Raw genomic sequence first — 18,750 nt, forward strand, 5'->3', positions numbered from 1 at the left:
CCTGAGAAACAGAGTGAGCACTCTAAGTGTAAACAACAACCAGTGCATATCGACACTCAGTGTGGGCTTCAAGACTGTTTCTTGGCCACATGCGCATATTCACATATGAGTACTCAATTGGTCCACATGGACGACTGCACCTGCAGGTACCATGCTAGTCACTCAGCTGCATCTCACTAGCCAAAGTGAAGGACTAATTGGAGTCTTGATCTGACTAATTCAGGCCAAAGGCTATGGGGTGGAGGGGAGGACAGGGGAAGAATTTCCTCTACCTTGTCCTTTCACCATGGCTCAGCCTGGGACCAGGCCTTCAGGAAAAATGTGCAGCTTCATTTAGAACTGATGGTTCACTGGTTTGAAACTGTGCCAGGCCCTGCTTCATATATCATATATCTTTTAATTTCCTGGTGTCCTTTGGCACTGTGCCATTTCACTGAGGGGACTGTGCCACACTTGCAAATGGCCCAATAAGGGGCAAGTCATTGTGCTGACTTAGAATTCCAGTGTTCACATCTGATCCTGCGGTCAGAGCCACAGGGAGTAGAACAGGTATTTCAAGGTTTCTACCTCTGAGAACAGTTCAAATGAACATGTAACTCACTGCATAGGGCCTGCTACCGAGGGAGAGACGGCACCTGTTGACTAAATGAGTGAGCGAATGAAATATGTCCTTCCGACATAATCGTGCAGACCAGCAGCAGGCTGCACCAAAATGAGATTATGGCCTGGACTTCAGAGTAGGAATCTAGCACGGTGGTTAAGTAGCCTGGATTTTGAAATCAGGATGGCCTGGCCGAAACATTGCATCTGGCTCTTCTTGTAAGAATTTGGGCAAGTTCCTTCCTTAATCCTTGAAAGCCCTGATTGTTCCACTGATGAAAGAAAATGATGAACATGGTATCTGCCTCCAAGGCTTATCATGAAGACTAAAGTGAATCCAAAGCCTTAAACCTACTACCCAGCTGATAGAGAGCCTCAGTAAATGTGAGCAATTGCTACATTCTCATTTTTATATTTTTTTAACAAACTTTCTTTTTCAGAGCAGATTTAGATTCACCACAAAATTAAGTGGACAGTATAGAGATTCCCATATTGACCTCTCTGTCCCCACACCACACAGCATTTTTCACTATCAACAGCCCATACCTAAGGGGAAATTTGCAGCTGATGAGCCTACCTTGTCACATCATTATTGCCCGGAGCCTGTAGCTTACATTAGGGGTCAATTTGGTTGTTGTACATTGTATAGGTCTTGACAAAAGTATTACGATGTGTATTCACCATTGTGGTATCACAGAAGCTAGTTTCAGTTCCCTGAAAGCTCTCTGTGCTCCCCTTATTCATCTCTCTACCACCCCATTCCTGGCAACCACTGACATTTTCCTGTGCCCACAATTTTTCCAGAATGTCATAGAGTCAGAATCAAACAATATGTAGCCTTTCAGATTGGCTTCTTTCACTTAGAGGTATACATTTAAGGTCTGTCCATTTCTTTTCACAGCTAGACAGTTCTTTTTAGCCCTAGATAATGTTTCATTGATGGTTGTACCATGGTTTACTCATCCACTCACCTACTGAAGGAAATCTTGATTGCTTCCCAGTTTGGGAGATTATGGACAAAGTGGCTATAAATGTTGTTATGCAGATTTATATGTGTGCATAAGTTTTCAGTGCGTTTGGGTAAATTCCAAAGAAGCAATTCCTGAATCATATGGTAAGCGTGTGTTTAGTTTTGTTAAACTGCCTCATTCTTTTCCAAAGTGGCCGCTTCATTTTTCATTCCCACCAATAATGAATGTCCCACATCCTTGCCAACATTTAGCATTGTCAGTGTTTTGCATTTTAGCCACTCCAATGTAATGGTGTCTCTTTGTCGTTTTCATTTGCAATTCCCTAAGGAAATATAATCTTGAGTCAATTTACTATTTTTCTATTAACCTATGGGGGTTCTGTAAGGATTAGATGAGCTAATAGAAAAGTGATTAGCACAATGACTGCTTCATAATAACTGTTCAGTCAGCAGGAGGTTTAAAAAGGAAAGTATTATTACCAACCTGGAATATTGAGTCATCTTACTTTCTGAGTTTAGTGGGTGCCGGGTCTGTTTGATACCCATTTCTGCCACCCACTGAGTTACTACTTTTGCTAAATACCCTTTAAACACCCTGATTATAGAGCGCATCAGCTTGTATCATGGTTATCTGTTTTTATATTGGTCTCCTTTACATCAGAGGAGTGCTTTGAGGGCAGAACTATACATTCCTCCTGTGTCTATCCCTGGCACCCAGCACAGGGTTGGGTCTTCCACAGGTAACAGGCATATTTTTCAAACCAAACTGAAAACACTTAAAGAACTGTCCAGTACTATATTTGGGCCCAGTGTATATACTTGAGTTGGAAAAAAATTAGTCAAAAAAAAAAAAAATGCCATGTGGCCTACAGAGTTGATCACTGTCCCCCGGCATGCCCTCTGCACCTTTCATAGCCTCTGTCACTACCTGTTGTTCTGTGACAGATAAGAGTGAGCTCCTGTCTTCCCTGCTAAAATGTGAGTACTGTGAGGAGTAGAGAATCATCTCTATGTCCCAGCACTGACAACAGACTCAGTGCAGTGTGGGGATAATGGACATTGCAGTGTCATTGAAGGAGCAGGACCCTGGCTGACCTATGTGCTAGTCCTGAGACTAAGTCCCCATCTTTGCCCAGTGACAGACCCAGGAAACCTAGACCTGTCTGGAGCATGTCCAGGGCCTCAAGAAAGCTCAGATTCTCTTTCTATGAGATGTTAAACAAAGAGGGGTACTAATTCCACCTCTACTCTGAAGAGTCTGGATAAGATTCATTCCAGCTCTATGATGGTCACAATGTCCAGATTCATGGTTGATGGTATGTGTCAGGAAAGCCTCTCTTGATCTCTCTCATCAGTGGCCAAGGTGTCTGGCATGGAAATAAATATACTAGAGGGCATGAAAATGTGAATGTTTCCTGTAATCGAGGCCCAGAGCTGTCTTTCTCCTTCCAGAACCACTCAGAACTTCTCCCTCAATAACATGAAGCATATTACATAGAATAGGAATGTGAGATGCAGGGATAATAGCAGAATGAACTAGAGGGTCACAGTCCTTATGCCCCACAAAAACAACTATCTACAAATGAAAGTAATTCTGGGAGAGCTCTAAAGGCCAGCTAAGCGGTAACCTAGCAAAGAGAAACAAAACAAAACAAAATATTGGTGATTATTGTATATAAAAGGGTAGTAAAAGCAATTTCATTTTACTGGTATCACCCCATCTCCCAGGCAAAAACAGCTCAATGCCAAGAGGAATTTTTTCAGCCACCAGGTCCTCCATGGGGAAAAAAGAAAGTAGAAAGACCCCATCAGCTCTGGCTGCTGAGGACCCCAGCAGCCTACACTGTTTTCATGGGCCACCACAGCATTTGTCACCAAAGACTCACCAAGTTGCCTAGAACTCATTTACTCAGTGCCTGTGAGCCAGAGTGCCATGCTCCTCCACCCAGTTACAACTGCCCAGGATCTACCAGAGTTGGTACAGCTATCACCTCCTCCCAGATAGCACCCCTGTGCATGCATCAATCCCATCACCCCTGTGCCTCCACCAAATTCCCCTGAACACTCATGGGACCCAGTGTGCCATGCACCTACTAGGTCTGTGTTAGCTGTCCAGTCACTGGACTCAGAACCTTCACTGGACCCATGCACCCCCAAACCTAATACTCTGATAGCCTCCTGAAGCTAGTGCTCATGAATGCCCCATTCAGTTTATGCCCTTGCACTCACCTGCGGGTTAAGATCTTTCCCTATCAAAGTCAGTCTGTAAAGTCTGGATGAGTGACTACTCTTTAAATGAGCAAATGCTAGTGTAAGATTACAAGAAACACAAAAAATCAGAGAAACATAAAACCACCAAAGAAACACAAAAAATTTCCAGGAACTAACCCCAAAGAAAAGGCTTGTGAATTACCTTAAAAAATTTCAAAATAATTGTTTTTAAGAATTTCAGGGAGCCATAAGAGAACACACATAGACAACTCAATAAAGTAAGGAAAATAGACATAAACAAAAGTGGGAGTTAAACAAAAATCATAAAAAAAGAACTTTATAGAAATTCTTGACCTGAAGAATACAATAACTGACATGAAAAATATAATGTAGAACTTTAGCATAGACTTGATCTAGCACAAGAGTCAGTGAACTTAAAGTTGGGTCATTTGAAATTATCCAGTTGGAAGAGAAAAGAGGGAGAAAAAAATGAAAAAGAATGAAGAGCTATTAGATTTATGGGATACAGTTAAGTAAACAAGTATGTGCATTATGGGAGTTACAGAAAAAGAAGAGAAAAAGGAAAGGGCAAAAAGCTTATTTAAATAAACAATGAAGGAAGGAAGAAAGGAAACCAAAAACTTCCCAAATCTGGAGAAACAAATAAACATATAGGTACAAAAAGCCCAAAGAACCCCAGCTAGGTTGAATATAAACAATTCTACAGAAGAAACACGATAATGAAATTGTTAAAAATCAAAGACAAAGAGCATTCTAAAGGCAACTAAAGAAGTGACTCATAACATACAAGGGAACCCCTATATGACTGTGAGTAGATTTCTCAGCAGAAACCTTATAGGCCAAAAGAAAGTGGGAAGATATACTCCAAAGTATAGAAAAAAAAAACCTGTCAACCAGGAATACTAGACTCAGAATAAGTAGTCTTTAACCTTTGGACTGTGAACAACACCTATCGCCATTCAAACAAGGTGTTCATTGGGTACGAACAATGCATGGTTCGTTTTGCAAACAAAAACTTGATGACAAGTGTTACTATTACCTTCACATTTACTATTATGTTACCTGACTTGAGTCTGAAAGTGTCATATCCTTCATTCTCGATATTTTTCACAGTTGTGATTGAAATAACTGAAACCAACGTGGGTGAATAATTTTGATTAGTAAGAAACCAAAGAATGTCCAGTAGCATGCTGTGAATCATAATGGTTGTTGCAATCACTGCATACCTCAATTGGCATGGTTCATTTCTGAGTGCTCTGCAGCCAAAGGGTTAAAAATGAAGGAGAAATAGTCTTTCCCTGACAACAAAACCTGCGGGCATTATTCACCAATAGACCTGCTTTACAAGAAATGCTTAAAGGGGTTATTCAAATTTAAATTAAAACACACTAAATAGCAACACAAAACCACATGAAAACATAAATTTCACTGGTTAAGGTAAATATACAAATACACAATAATATGACACTGTGATGGTGGTACATAAATTAAATTTAACTCTAATGTAAAAAATTGCTATAACCATAAAAGTTTTTCAATAAATTTACAATATAAAAAAAATTAAATGCTGACTTTAAGAACACAGAATGTGCATGTGGAGGGAGTGAAAGTATAGGATTCCTGTATGCAACTGAAATTAAAAGATCAACTTAAAACTGGCTATAACTGTAAGATAGTTAAAGCAAGTCTATGCTATCACATAGAAAAAAACCTATAATAGATACACAAAAGGTAAAAAGAAAAGAACCAAAGCAAATCATTACAAAAGCTTATCAGACAACAAAGGAAAGTAGAAAGGAAGCTAGGGGGAAAAAACAACTAAAAAAAGACAAAATAATTTAAAAATGGCAATAGTAAGTCTTTACCTATCAATCGTTTTAGATGTAAATAGATTAAACTCCCTGATCAAAAGGCAGAATGGCTGAATGAATTTTTTTAAAAAACCAAGATCCAGTGATTTGCTGTCTAGTAGGTACTCAATTTAGATTTAAGGACACACATAGCCTAAACATAAAGAGATGGAAAAAGATATCCATGCAAATGGTAACCTATAAAAAAGCAAAAGTAGCTGTATGCACATCAGAAAAAAAATAGCCTTTAAGTCCTACTATCACAGGAGACAAAGAAGGACATTATATAATTGATAAAAATGATATAATATATCATTTATATAATATATATAAATGATAAAAGAGTTAATTTACTTGGATGATATAACAGTTATAAATATATATGCACCCAACATCAAAGCACTAAAATATATAAAGCAAACATTGACAGATCTAATGGAAAAAGTTGACAGCAATATAATAATAGTGGGAAATTTCAATACCCCACTTTCAACAATGGCTAGAACATCTAGACATAAAGAAACAACAGACTTGAACAACACTGTAGATCAATTGGATTTAACAGACATAGACAGAACTTACTTAGCAGCAGCGAATCCATGTTCTTCTCAAGTGCCTATAAAACCTTCTTCAGAAAGATCCCATGTCGGGTCACAAAATAATTATTACCAAATTTGAGAGATTGAAATTACACTAAGTATTTTTTCTGACCACAACAAAATTAAACTAGAACTCAATGACAGTAAGAACCTGGGAAAATTAATAAACAAATGTAAACTAAGTGGCACGCTCTTGAAAAACTATTGGGTCAAACAAAACAAAAAACTCTATTATCTTTCCGTGATGGGGAACTTGGCTTTTGATAATAGCAAAATGTCCCTCAGGGAAGGAAGACAAATGCCATTAAGAAAAAAGTTGATGAGAAATTACTCCCTATTCATATATTTTCAAGTATTTGACAGTAATTCATTAATTATACCTTCTCAGGGGCCCTTGAAGGGGAATAATAACAACAGTAGTTCAGTCCACTTTAAAGGTAGGATGATTTGAGTCTCTCTAGGTCCAGGTTTCGGTCTGAAAGTGAACAGAACTGATAGGGGAAAAAAAACAAAACTGACTCAAGGCATAGCTTAGGAAGAGAAAGGAAGCCCCAATTCCTATCACTATCACTAATGCCTGCATGCTTCCCACAGTTGACTCCCCAGCCCATTTTTGACCCAACATCCTGCTTCACATTTGATTTATCGTTCAGTTCCCATAATACCCAACAATGGTACAATTAGAAAATTCGAGCAAGGGTGCCTGAGGGAAAGTAATTATTTGCTGAGAGATGAACGGTGATAAGGAACCAGTACAAGTGTATCTGTTGTGCAGAGAGCCTGCTGTTTGTAACTTGTTGATACCAAAATAGAAAGATGACTGCGCTCTTTCTCCACAGAAGATGCAACTTGTGATTTCTCTGCTTGACACCAGATTTACTAGGGCCTGCCTGAGAGAGCTGTGAGTCAGCCTCTAGAGTAGTTCTCAACCCGTGGGTCGCAACGGGTTGTATTAAAGGGCAGTGGCATTAGGAAGGTTGAGAACCACTACTCTAGAGACTAGAATTTGCTGAGGAAGCCCAGCTATCTCCACAATTCTTTCCTCCTGGGGCAGCATCTGCCTGCTCAGGACCATAAAACTCTTCCCAACAATCTACATACAACTACACGGACCACTGTATCTAGCTGGAGTATTTCTGGGAGGGAGGGTGCTCTGCAGGTGGGCTCAGACACGGACTTGGGAAATTGACACTTACTGAACATCTATTCTGTTATCTGCACCATCTGATGTGCATGGCATGTTGTCCCGTACGGATCCACATCTATGTTTTACAGGTAAGGAAACTGAAGCTCAGGGAGGTGAAGTAGCTTATCCTAGAGAACACAGCCAGTAGGCAGAAAGGCCGGGCTTTGAATTCATGTCTGCTGTTCCCACTGAATAAATCTGCCTCCTCAAAATGGGAAGGGAGCTACCCAGAGGCTCCAGGGGCAACAAGTCAGAATGCTGTTTCCTTCTAGACCATTTGAGGCCTTCCTGTGGCTGGTCTTTGGTTACATCCTGGTTAAAAGACTGTTGGTTTTATAATTCTAATTCCTTGTCTTGGCTCATGTTGGCCTGATAGGGCATTCTGCCCCAGGTCACGGTGACCCCACTGCTCCCTGGTTCCAGGTGTATTCCCTCCAGAAGAAAAAGGCCAAGCTGTGGGGTTGAGGTAGGTCAGGGAGTGGACTGAGTTTCCAAAAACTGTCCTGTCAGGGCTCTGGGACAGCCAGACTGTGGCCTGGTCTCCCCTGGCTCTCTCCTGTTGCACAGCAAGGAAGGGGCCTGGGCAGCTAATGTTTGCCCATGTAGTTCTGTGCTCCCCACAGTCTCCTGGGATCCCTGCCTTTGTTAGTGATCTTGCTGAAACTGCCCATATATTGTCTGAGGTGAAGATCACTAGCCCCATTTTACAGAGAAGAAAACTGAGGCTTGGAAAATCAAATTGACTGGTCTTCATCATAGTGGAATGACATTTAGAGTCAAGAAGACCTGACCTTGAATGCCAGATCTGTTACTTTACAGCTTTGTGCCTTGGGAAATGTCACTTCAACTCTATGTGATACAATTTCCTTGCCTGCAAATGGAGGTAAAGAAGAAAACTGCCTTCTTCAATTTGTTGGGAAAATTATATTTTTACTTAAAATATCCATGTAACAGGTATTCAGTGGACGGTAGTTACATGTAGTGTTATTATAGGAATGGTCACGGAACATAATTTCATGTGTTATTTCTGATGGCTTCTAAGACACCTGTGTGCCTATCTGGGAAAGAATGCCAGTATTGACTAGTCATGTCTGCCTTGGCATGGAAAGGGAAGGGGCGGCACACCTATCATATGCTATCCATGCTTGCGTTAATATTGTTGTCCAAGGTCATAGGATTTGATTCTAGCTCTACCTTTACCCAAAGTACCACCTCTTTCTACTGTGTCCATTTTAGCTTTCCCTTGTCATAATTTCCTGGATGTTTCAGTTTCTTGTGGCTTCTATAACATATGACTAGAGACCGTGTGGCTTAAAACAACAGAAATTTATTCTCTCACTGTTACGAAGGCCAGGAGTCTGAAATCTGTACCACTAGGCCAAAATCGAGAGCCTCTGAAGGCCCTAGAGAAGAATGCGTTCCTTGCCCCTTCTAGCCCCTGACAGCTGCCGGTGGTCCTTGGCTTGTGGCTGCATCGCTCCAGTCTCTGCCTCCACCTTCACATGGCCTCTCCTCTGTGTGTGTCCTCAACTCCCTCTCTCTTAGAAAGACACTTGAGATTGCATTTAGGGCCCACCTGGACAACCCAGAATAATTCCTCCATGTCAATTCTTTACATAATCATATCTGCAAAATCCTCTTTTTCTTATATCACAATAGGTATAGATTTTAGGGATTAGGACTTGATATCTTTGAGGGGGGCACTTGCCAGTCTACCAGAGTAGACTTTTGAGTGTTCTTGGTAAGTTCTTTAGTTGAGCAAATTTAATATCCACTAAAAAGTTAAGTTTCATCTTGGAAAGGTAAATCATGAAAATTCCTAAAATAGTGAGTCAGCCTAACTCCTGCTGTTACCCAGATTTTAGGGCCCAGACTTAGTACCCGGCCCTTCCTTTTTTTCCAGAGACAAAGCTCCCACTAGGTCTTTTTGTTCACATTTCAGCCCTCCAGTTTGGACTCCCCATCTTAAAACACTCCCCTGGATCCAGCATGGCTTGTAGGCTCCTAATCCTAATTTCCAGTCCTCAGTGGTCTGGCTCGTGGAAGAGTCAGGGTAGGTTGAGCTGCTGTAACAAGTAGACCCTCACAGATAATGGCTCATCACTGGAGAGGTTTCCCTGTGCATGTCACTATCTCAGTGTTTAGGTGGGCGACTGGCTGTCCTCTACCTGGTCTTGAAGGAAAAAGATTCCTTTCAGTTTGAGGCTCCACAACCTCCCACCAGGGGCTTGAATGGTGTGTATTTTCTCTTCCTACATTTACTTTTAAGGTCCTTGAGGTCAGTTCTTAGAGGCCAGGTTTGATTAATCAGATGTCCCTGCCCAGGATTTTAAGTTTTGACCCCCAAATGCTGGATCAATTAAGACCAATTCTAGCAGCAATATGCACCTTTCAGTAGCCAGTGGTGCCCACATCATTTTTGTTTGTTTTTTTTTTTTGAGACAGAGTCTCACTTGCCGCCCTTGGTAGAGTGCTGTGGCATCACAGTTCACAGTAACCTTAAACTCCTGGACTCAAGTAATTCTCTTGCCTCAACCTCCCGAGTAGCTGGGACTACAGGCACCCGCCACCATGCCCAGCTATTTTTAGAGATGGGGTCTCACTCTGGGTCAGACTGGTCTTAAACCCATCACCTCAGGCAATCCACCCGTCTCAGCCTCCCAGAGTGCTAGGATTACAGGCATGAGCCCACCATGCCCAGTGGTAACCATATCTTAACCAAGCTATTTCTATTAATATAAAAATCTGGATAGTGGCATCTGTCGAGGCAGAAGCAAGGCCCGGGAGTCCTCCAAAAGGAGTCTTCAGACACAAAGAAGCATGTGTGCCATCCACACGGGGCAGAGGCTCATGGAGGTTACCTCTCAGCCCTTGTAGCATCTGAACTTAGGTCTGTCTGACTCCCAAGCTCACATGCTGCACCTTATCCCTGGTATAGCTCCAAACATCAAATCTATTCAACCAATGCACTGTAGGACCTCAACTTTTAATTCATTTTTTTTTCATGTAATAAAAAAAAATGTAAGGCCACCCTGCATTTTAACCATTAGGACACTCTTTTGAGATGTTTTTTTCCAGAAGAAGCTATGTGATAGGATGGTGTTCCAATTCTACAAAATGAGAAATGACTCTTCCACGTCCTTGTCACAAAAGTTGTCCAGGCACCAGGTGGGAATGAGGGAGTAGGTGTAACCCCAGGAACAGGAAGAGAACAGGCCCGTGTTGCTTATTATTAAGTGTGGGGTTCATCCACTGCTTAAGAGGGAGGTTTGCCAGCAAGGAAGCTTTAAGAAGAACTGACATAGCAAAGAGAGGGACAGGACACAGGAATGCTGCCTGGCATGGCATTGGGGCAGTGTGGGTCTTCCAGCGTCAGCATCCTGTCTCAAGTTGCTATCCAGCTCCATCCCCTTCTTCCGGCTTCTCGCTGGACACTTGAAATGGATTAAGTAAACCACATGGTTCAAGCATCTTCATTTGGTCTGGGAGCTTTTCTGTTGGGTGGGCTGTGATCCAAAAAATGGATCATGCTTGGAGGCTTCCTTTGTACTGAGGGAATTTCTCACCCCAAAGCAGCAATCGGACAGTGTGGCTCCCCTGTGCCCGGTGATGCCCACTGCATTCACTGCATGGAGGTGAGGCCAAGGGCAAGCTGGCCTGCCTGCCTCTCAGCTGTGCCTCCTGCTGGGTCCTCTGACTTGCCCGTTAACACACTGGCCCTCTTTGGGCCCTCCTGCCCTCCCCAGTTCCAGACATTCACACCTGCCATCCTTCCTGGCAGCAGTGCTCTGCCCCGCACCGCCCCACCTGCTCCTGTCTGCCGCTCTGTAGTCAGGGAGCTGACTGGACTGGGTCAGATGGCACAGGGCCTTGCTCTTATTCCAGCCGTTAGCACGGTTTCTAATTCTCTCTCTGCCTGTCTAATGTCCACCTCTGCTATTGGATTTGACCTCTACTGAGAGCAGAGACCCTTTTTCTGGCACGGTTCCCACCTGCTCTCACGGCACCTGACACATAACAGGCGCTGAAGAAGTATCTGTTACATAAACAAACACACGCGTGAGCCCCTGCTACCTCCTCTCTGCCAGGCAGGTCACGTGCATTTTCTCAGATTGCAATGTTGGAAGCACAGAGAGAAACCACTTGCTGCAGGTCACGCACCTGGTAACAAATAGAGCCAGGGCTCTAGCCTGGGTAGGTCTGACCCACAGCCTTGCCCATAACACAGCCATCCCATGCTAAGGGGCAGAGCGGCTGAGCGCTATGAGCAGCAATTCCATCACAGGGTGGGGGTGCCCGAAGAAGGCTCATCGGCCGGCACCTACTGTTTCCTTTCCCCGTGTGGCCGGGGGAAAGTGGGAAGTCATTTCCTCCTAGCCATAGCCGTGGAGCCACGGAGTCGGGATTCATGGCAAATTAGGCTGCTGATTTGTACATTAAACAAGGTTAATTCCATCCATTAGCCAAAGATGTTTTCAAAGAGCCTGGCACAAGAGCAAGGAGCAATTAGTGTCTTTGTATTAGTGGATGTGGGCGTGGGGCCAGGACGTTCAGGGGAGGGGGATGGAATTTATACACTTTTTATGATATCATCAAAAGTAAATGAATTATGAAAACAAAAGAGGCAATATGAGGCTGCCAGTACTAATTACTGGGTAGGACAGAAAGTTCACAGTGAAGGAGGAAAGAATGATCGCAGAGGGATGGGGTGCGGATCAGTCTGGCCCACAGGTGTCTTCATACAAGGTGGCAGCTTCCCCAACCCACCGCCAGATGCCAGGCAAACAGCTCTGCTCTGCCTCTCAAACAGAGTTTGGACCAAAAGGTGGATTTTAGTGTTATTATTGTTTGCTTTTTGGTTGTTTTTTTTTCTTCTTGGTCTGAGCCTTAACAATGTTGGACAAATCAATGGACTTGATTCAGAGGGACTTTAGACCTGTCAGAGAAGTTAATAGATTGCAGCCATGCAGCCAGCTGCTTTGTGCAGTGACAATGGTAATAATAAAATAAATCCCCTCATTGTTAGGAGTATGATCTGATGCATTCCACTGAGCCTGCCTTGGCAGTAGGTGAAGACAGCATTCTCGTATTGATGCAAAAGAGAGGTTTTATGGGTGCTGTGATGCACACACACAACACTAAAGTTCATGGAATCATCCAACAGAAAAGGCTTTTCATGTTTTCTGCCTGTTCTTCTGATTAGATCAAGGAAATGGTTCAGCAAGGTACTGGCCTCAGTCTTCTTTTAACAGAAGTCCGTCGGATGACAGCATCCAGCTAGAATTCAATGACAATCTGGGTTTGCTTTTAATGTATTTAATTTGTATAATTACCCTCTGTTAATGTAAAATGATCATGGCTTTCTATGGATGGAGTTTTATGTAAAAATAGTGAATTTATTTTAAAAACTATGAAGTGCATAATTTTATGAATAGTACAATACAGAAGAAATTATAAACATGGTGCTTGAATAACTGATGTCTGAAAAATCAGTGCTGCGAGGAGAGGAGTATTGGTCAGAGGGATGAAGAGAACAGATTTGTAGGTCCTGGGTCAGTGCTGTGTGACCTTAGGCAAGTCCTACAACATCTCTGAGCCACAGTTTCCCCAAACACACAACGGCAGTTGGACAAGATGCTCTCTCAGGGACCAACCGCCCATGATAGAGTCCTTTCTATCCCAGAGTTGAGTTGAGAGAATGGAGGCTCAGAAAGGGCCAGAGCAGGCCTGACACAAAGTAAGTGACCAGCCAGCTGGTCCCTCCCTCCTCGCCTGACTCTGCCAATCATCAGAGAAACAACTCTGATGGCATCGCCCACTGACAGGTCTACAAACACTGACAAGTGAAAACTAAAGGACAAATTCAACTTTTTGTGAAATGAGCAGCTATTTTGAAAAAATATCCATTCCCTGTTAGAGCTGATTGTTTAGAAAGCAAGAGGCATGTGTCACACCCGGAAACCTTCTGGTACGTGTTATACCAGTCTCCAAAACATTTGGTCACAGTAATTGGTTATTTTCCAAATAGCTGGTTGCACCAGAGAAAGAAGGAAAAAGAAATCAGGAGAAAGAGAAAACTAATGACCATGCCCAGAAAGTCCCAGAGGTGGAGATTGAAGTGACATGTGTCATTTTCACTATTAATATATATTACCTTTGTCATTAGAGGAAAAAACCCAATAACAGACATGTACAGAAGGTGCCAAAAAAAGGTATACATATTTTAAGAAAGGGGAAAAACTATGATTTAATAATAAAAAAAAGAAAGGGGAAAAAACTGTGTTGTAATATTCACCATATACTGATAATGTTTGTTATATTATGTATTGAATCTTGTATCTCTTATGATTGCAGAAATCACATGTGACTTGAGTATTATAAATTTAATATAGTTTTTTTCCTTTCTTAAAATCTGTATACATATTTTTTTGCACTCTGTGTATATTTTATATGATTTTAATGTTTGGAAGGCTGGACTTAGTGGTTCATTCCTGTAATCCTAGCACTCTGAGAGGCCGAGGTGAGTGAATTGTCTAAGCACAGAGGTTTGAGACTAGCCTGAGCAAAAGAGAGACCCTGTCTCTAAAACTAGTTGTGTGTTGTGGTGAGTGCCTGTAGTCCCAGGTACTTGGGAGGCTGAGGCAAGAAAATCACTTGAGCCCAAGAGTTTAGATTGCTGTGAGTTATGATGACACCATGGCACTCTACCAAGGGCAACCAAGTGAAAACTTGTCTCAAAAAAAAAAAAAAAATATATATATATATATATATATGTTTGGGGAACAATTTAGGGTTGCACTATCTTCAATAGGGATTATCAACTCAAATGTTTATTAGATTCAGGTAGAAAATGTAAAGAATAAAGCAAAAATTAAAAAAAAACAGGCAGATAGGAATGAGGGAATTATGGAGGACCAGACAAATGCAGAAAACTACAACACCTGGAATATGGGCCCAGAGAGGTCAGGTCATCCTCTGGTCAGTCTCCTCTGCCCCTCCCCCCAAAGAGGTCCAAATTCTACTGTGAAAACCTCCACTATTTCATTGGTAGCATATTTCTTTTTTCTTCTCTTTTTATTTGCGACAGAGTCTCACTTTGTCACACTGGGTAGAATGCTGTGGCTTCATAGCTCACAGCAGCCTCAAACTCTTGAGCTCAGTGATTCTCCCACCTCAGCCTCTTGAGTAGCTGGGCCTATATGGACCTGCCACAAGGCCTGGCTAGTTTTTCTATTTTTAGTAGGGATGGGGTCTTGCTCTTGCTCAGACTGGTCTCAAGCTCCTGAACCAAACCATCCACCCACCTTGGCCTCCCAGAGTGCTAGGATTAAAGGAGTGAGCCACCGTGCCTGGCCTGTTTTGGATATTTAAAAAAATGTTATTCTTGCCATCCCAGAGGGGAGGAAGAAATATCATGATGAGTGATGCTGGACCCTTTCTCATGTGCTTACTACTCATCTGAACATCTTCGTTTGAGAAATGTCTGTTTGAGTCTCTGCCCACTTTTGAATTGGGTTGTTCCGTTGAGTATAGGAGTTCTCTAGACATTTATCTTTTATAAGATATGATTTTCAAATATTTTCTCCCATTCTGTGAGTTGTCTTTTCCCTCTCTCCATACTGTCATCTGGTTCACTAAAGATTTTAATGCTAATGAAATCCATTTATCTATTTTTTCTTTTTCTGCCTGTGCCTTTGAGGTCATAGCCAAGAAATAATTGTCAAAGCCAATGTTGTGAAGATTTTCTCCTATTTCCTCCTATAAGTTTTAGATCCTAAGTTTAGATCGTTGATCCATTGTGAAGTAAATCTTATCTATGATGTGAGGTGTGCAACATCATCCTTTTGCATGTGGATATCCAGTTTCCCAAACACCATTTGTTGAAGAGACTGACCTTTCCCCAGTGTGCAGTCTTGGTACTCTTGTTGAAAATCAATTGACAATAGGGCAGCACCTGTGGCTCAAAGGAATAGGGCGCTAGCCCCATATGCCGGAGGTGGCGGGTTCACAACCCAGCCCCGGCCAAAAAAACTGCAAAAAAAAAAAAAAAAAAAGAAAGAAAGAAAGAAAATCAATTGACAATAAAAATTCTAGAAGAGATGAGAATATTTCAGATTGTATATGCAACCAGCACATTGTACCCCTTGATTGCACTAATGTACACAGCATGATTTAACAATAAAAATAAAATAAAAAAATTAAAAAAATTCTAGAAGAGGAGGGTGTGGGGAAAATTCATGAAGATATTGGCCTGGGAAAAGATTTTATGAGGAAGATCACCCTGACAATTGCAGCAACACCAAAAATAAATAAATGAGATTTGATCAAATTAAAAAGCTTCTGCACGGCTAAGACAACCAAAGCAAACAGACAGCCTTCAGAGTGGCAGAAGAATTTTGCATATTATAAAAATCTGACAAAGGCCTAATAACTAGAATCTACAGAGAACTCGAATTCATCAATAAGAAAAAAGCAAAAAATCCCCTTTATAAGTGGGCAAGAGACTTGAGCAGAAACTTCTCTGAAGATGATTGAGGAATGGCCAACAAACACATCTTCCCTAATCATCAGAAAAGTACAGTCAAAACCACTCAGATATCACCTGTCTCCAGTAAGGTTAGCTCACATCACAAAGTCCCCCAAACTAAAGACGCTGGCATGACTGCGGAGAGAAGGGAACACTTCTACACTGCTGGTAGGATTACAAACTAATACAGCCTTTATGGAAAGAATTGTGGAGAATTCTCAAAGAACTAAAAGTTGACCTTCCATTCGATCTGCAATTTCATTACTAGGTATTTACCCAGAAGAACAAAAATCATTTTAGCATAAAGACATTTGCACCAGAATATTTATTGTAGTTCAATTCATAATTGCCAAGTTGTGGAAGCAACCCAAGTACCCATCAACCTATGAATGGATTAAGAAATTGTAACATATGAATACCATGGAATACTACTCAGCCTTAAGAAAAACATGGAAACTTTACCTGAATAGAGTTGAAACACATTCTTTTTAGTAAAGTATCTCAAGAATGGGGAAAAAAATATCCAATATACTCAATACTAATATGAAACCAATATATAAATAATTAAATACCCAGACCAAAGATAAAACACAAATGTAGTCTAGCAAGGGAGAGAAGTGAAGGAGGGAGGGCAAGTGGTGGGATCTCATCCCAGGTGCACAAGGTGAGGGTGTTTGGCATGCCCCGTGAGTGAAGGGCTCTTCTACGGTTTTAACTTTACTGTGGAAGTGAGAACAATGTAACTTAAAAATGTGTACCCTCATATTAATTTTAAATTAAAAAAATCAATTGACCAATTTGAGGATACTGTTAATCTACATGCATTGTACCAGGATACTACTTACTGATCACATATGGGATACTGAAAATTAATAGGCATCGTGCCAGTTGTCTGCATGTGGTAAAAATGGGTCTGAGGACACCCATCTGGCAGAAACAGAACTCGGATGACAATGACACAGATGATGAGGAAAATGACAGTGTGAAACAGTAACTAACACCTACCCAGCCCTGTCAGGCACAGTGCCAAGAGCACTTAGCTGCATGTTCTCATTGAATCTTCCTGACAACTCTATTATTATTTTACAGATAAGAAAACAAATTAGCAGAGACGCAAAAGAGCTCGTCCAATGTCACCCAGCAGGTAGAAGCATAGGTTGATTCCAAAGCCCAGACTGGCAACCACTGGGCTGCTCTTGTCTGTTCATACTTCACTTACAAAACACAAAGTCAAAGACAAGGCTATCAAGAATCTCAAGACATGGGGGCAAGACATGATTGCAAGAGGGACTTTACCTAACAATTACAATCAGTGTAACCTGCCTTATTGTACCCTCAATGAATCCCCAACAATAAAAAAAAAAAAAGAAAGAAAGAAAGAAAAGAATCTCAAGACAAGCTGGGTGTGGTGGCTTACACTTGGAATCCCAGCACTCTGGGAGGCTAGCACGGGTGGATTGCTTGAGATCAGGAGTTCAAGGCCAGCCTGAGCAAAAGTAAGAGCAAGACCCTGTCTCTAAAAAACTAGCTGGGCATTGTGGCAGGCACCTGTAGTCCCAGCTACTTGGGAGGCTGAGGCAAGAGGATCACTTGAGCTAAGAGTTTGAGGTTGCTGTGAGCTGTGACACCACAGTACCCTACCAAGGGTGACAAAATAAGACTCTGTCTCAAAAAAAAGAATCTCAAGACAATGACTATGGTTCATTAAGCCCCAGGTATAGGACCCTTCTGAGCACCAGCTACGCTGGTTACAGACTCATGAACCTGGGGGCTATTTCTTTAGCAGAAAAATAAGAAACAAGACTTCTCATGTCTCTTCCCTCCATGCACCATGGAAGCCTGGTGCTCTCATGGTGTGATGCCACCACCTCCAGAATCCTTCCAACCTGAGATTCAAAGAAACTTACCTGATCTCACAGCTGGGAGCCACACATGCCAGGAAGTGAACAGGAAGTTGAAGCCATTTGTTTCTAATTAACTGACAACTGAGACCTTGATTAATCTGCCGGTGGGGATGAATGCCCCCCAAATCAGCTTGGGGAACACTCATCTCCCTAAACAGGCAAGGGGTGGGGCATCCTGCAGATGTCTGGAGTCATCCCACCGTCGGAAGGTGGATGGCTGGCTTCCCTCTTTCTTCCAGAAGGTCTAGGGTGATGGGAAAAGCTTCAGAGGTCCTCAAACTTTTTTTTTTTTTGTAGAGACAGAGTCTCACTTTATGGCCCTTGGTAGAGCGTCGTGGCCTCGCACAGCCCACAGCAACCTTCAACTCCTGGGCTCAAGCGATTCTCTTGCCTCAGCCTCCCGAGCAGCTGAGACCACAGGCACCCGCCACAACGCCCGGCTATTTTTTGGTTGCAGTTTGGCCGGGGCCGGGTTCGAACTCGCCACCCTCAGTATATGGGGCCGGCGCCCCACCGACTGAGCCACAGGCACCGCCCTGGTCCTCAAACTTTTTAAACAGGGGGCCAGTTCACCATCCCTCAGACTGTTGGAAGACGGGACTATAGTTTAAAAAAAAAAAAATGAACAAATTCCTACGCACTCTGCACATATCTTATTTTGAAGTAAAAAAACAAAACGGGAACAAATACAATCACACCGCTTCATGTGGCCCGCAGGCTGTAGTTTGAGGACCCTTGCATCTAGACCCAAGAGAGAGGTGCTGTGTAGCTGTGTTAACCGGGTTTCTGACTTTGCCTCTCAGAGCCTCAGTTTTTCTTTAGAAAACGAGATGGTCATCCCTACCATAGAGGCCTCCTGTGACTGAATGGAAAGAAAATTAT

The sequence above is a fragment of the Nycticebus coucang genome, chromosome 17, assembly GCF_027406575.1.
Source record: "Nycticebus coucang isolate mNycCou1 chromosome 17, mNycCou1.pri, whole genome shotgun sequence".
NCBI lineage: Eukaryota > Metazoa > Chordata > Mammalia > Primates > Lorisidae > Nycticebus > Nycticebus coucang.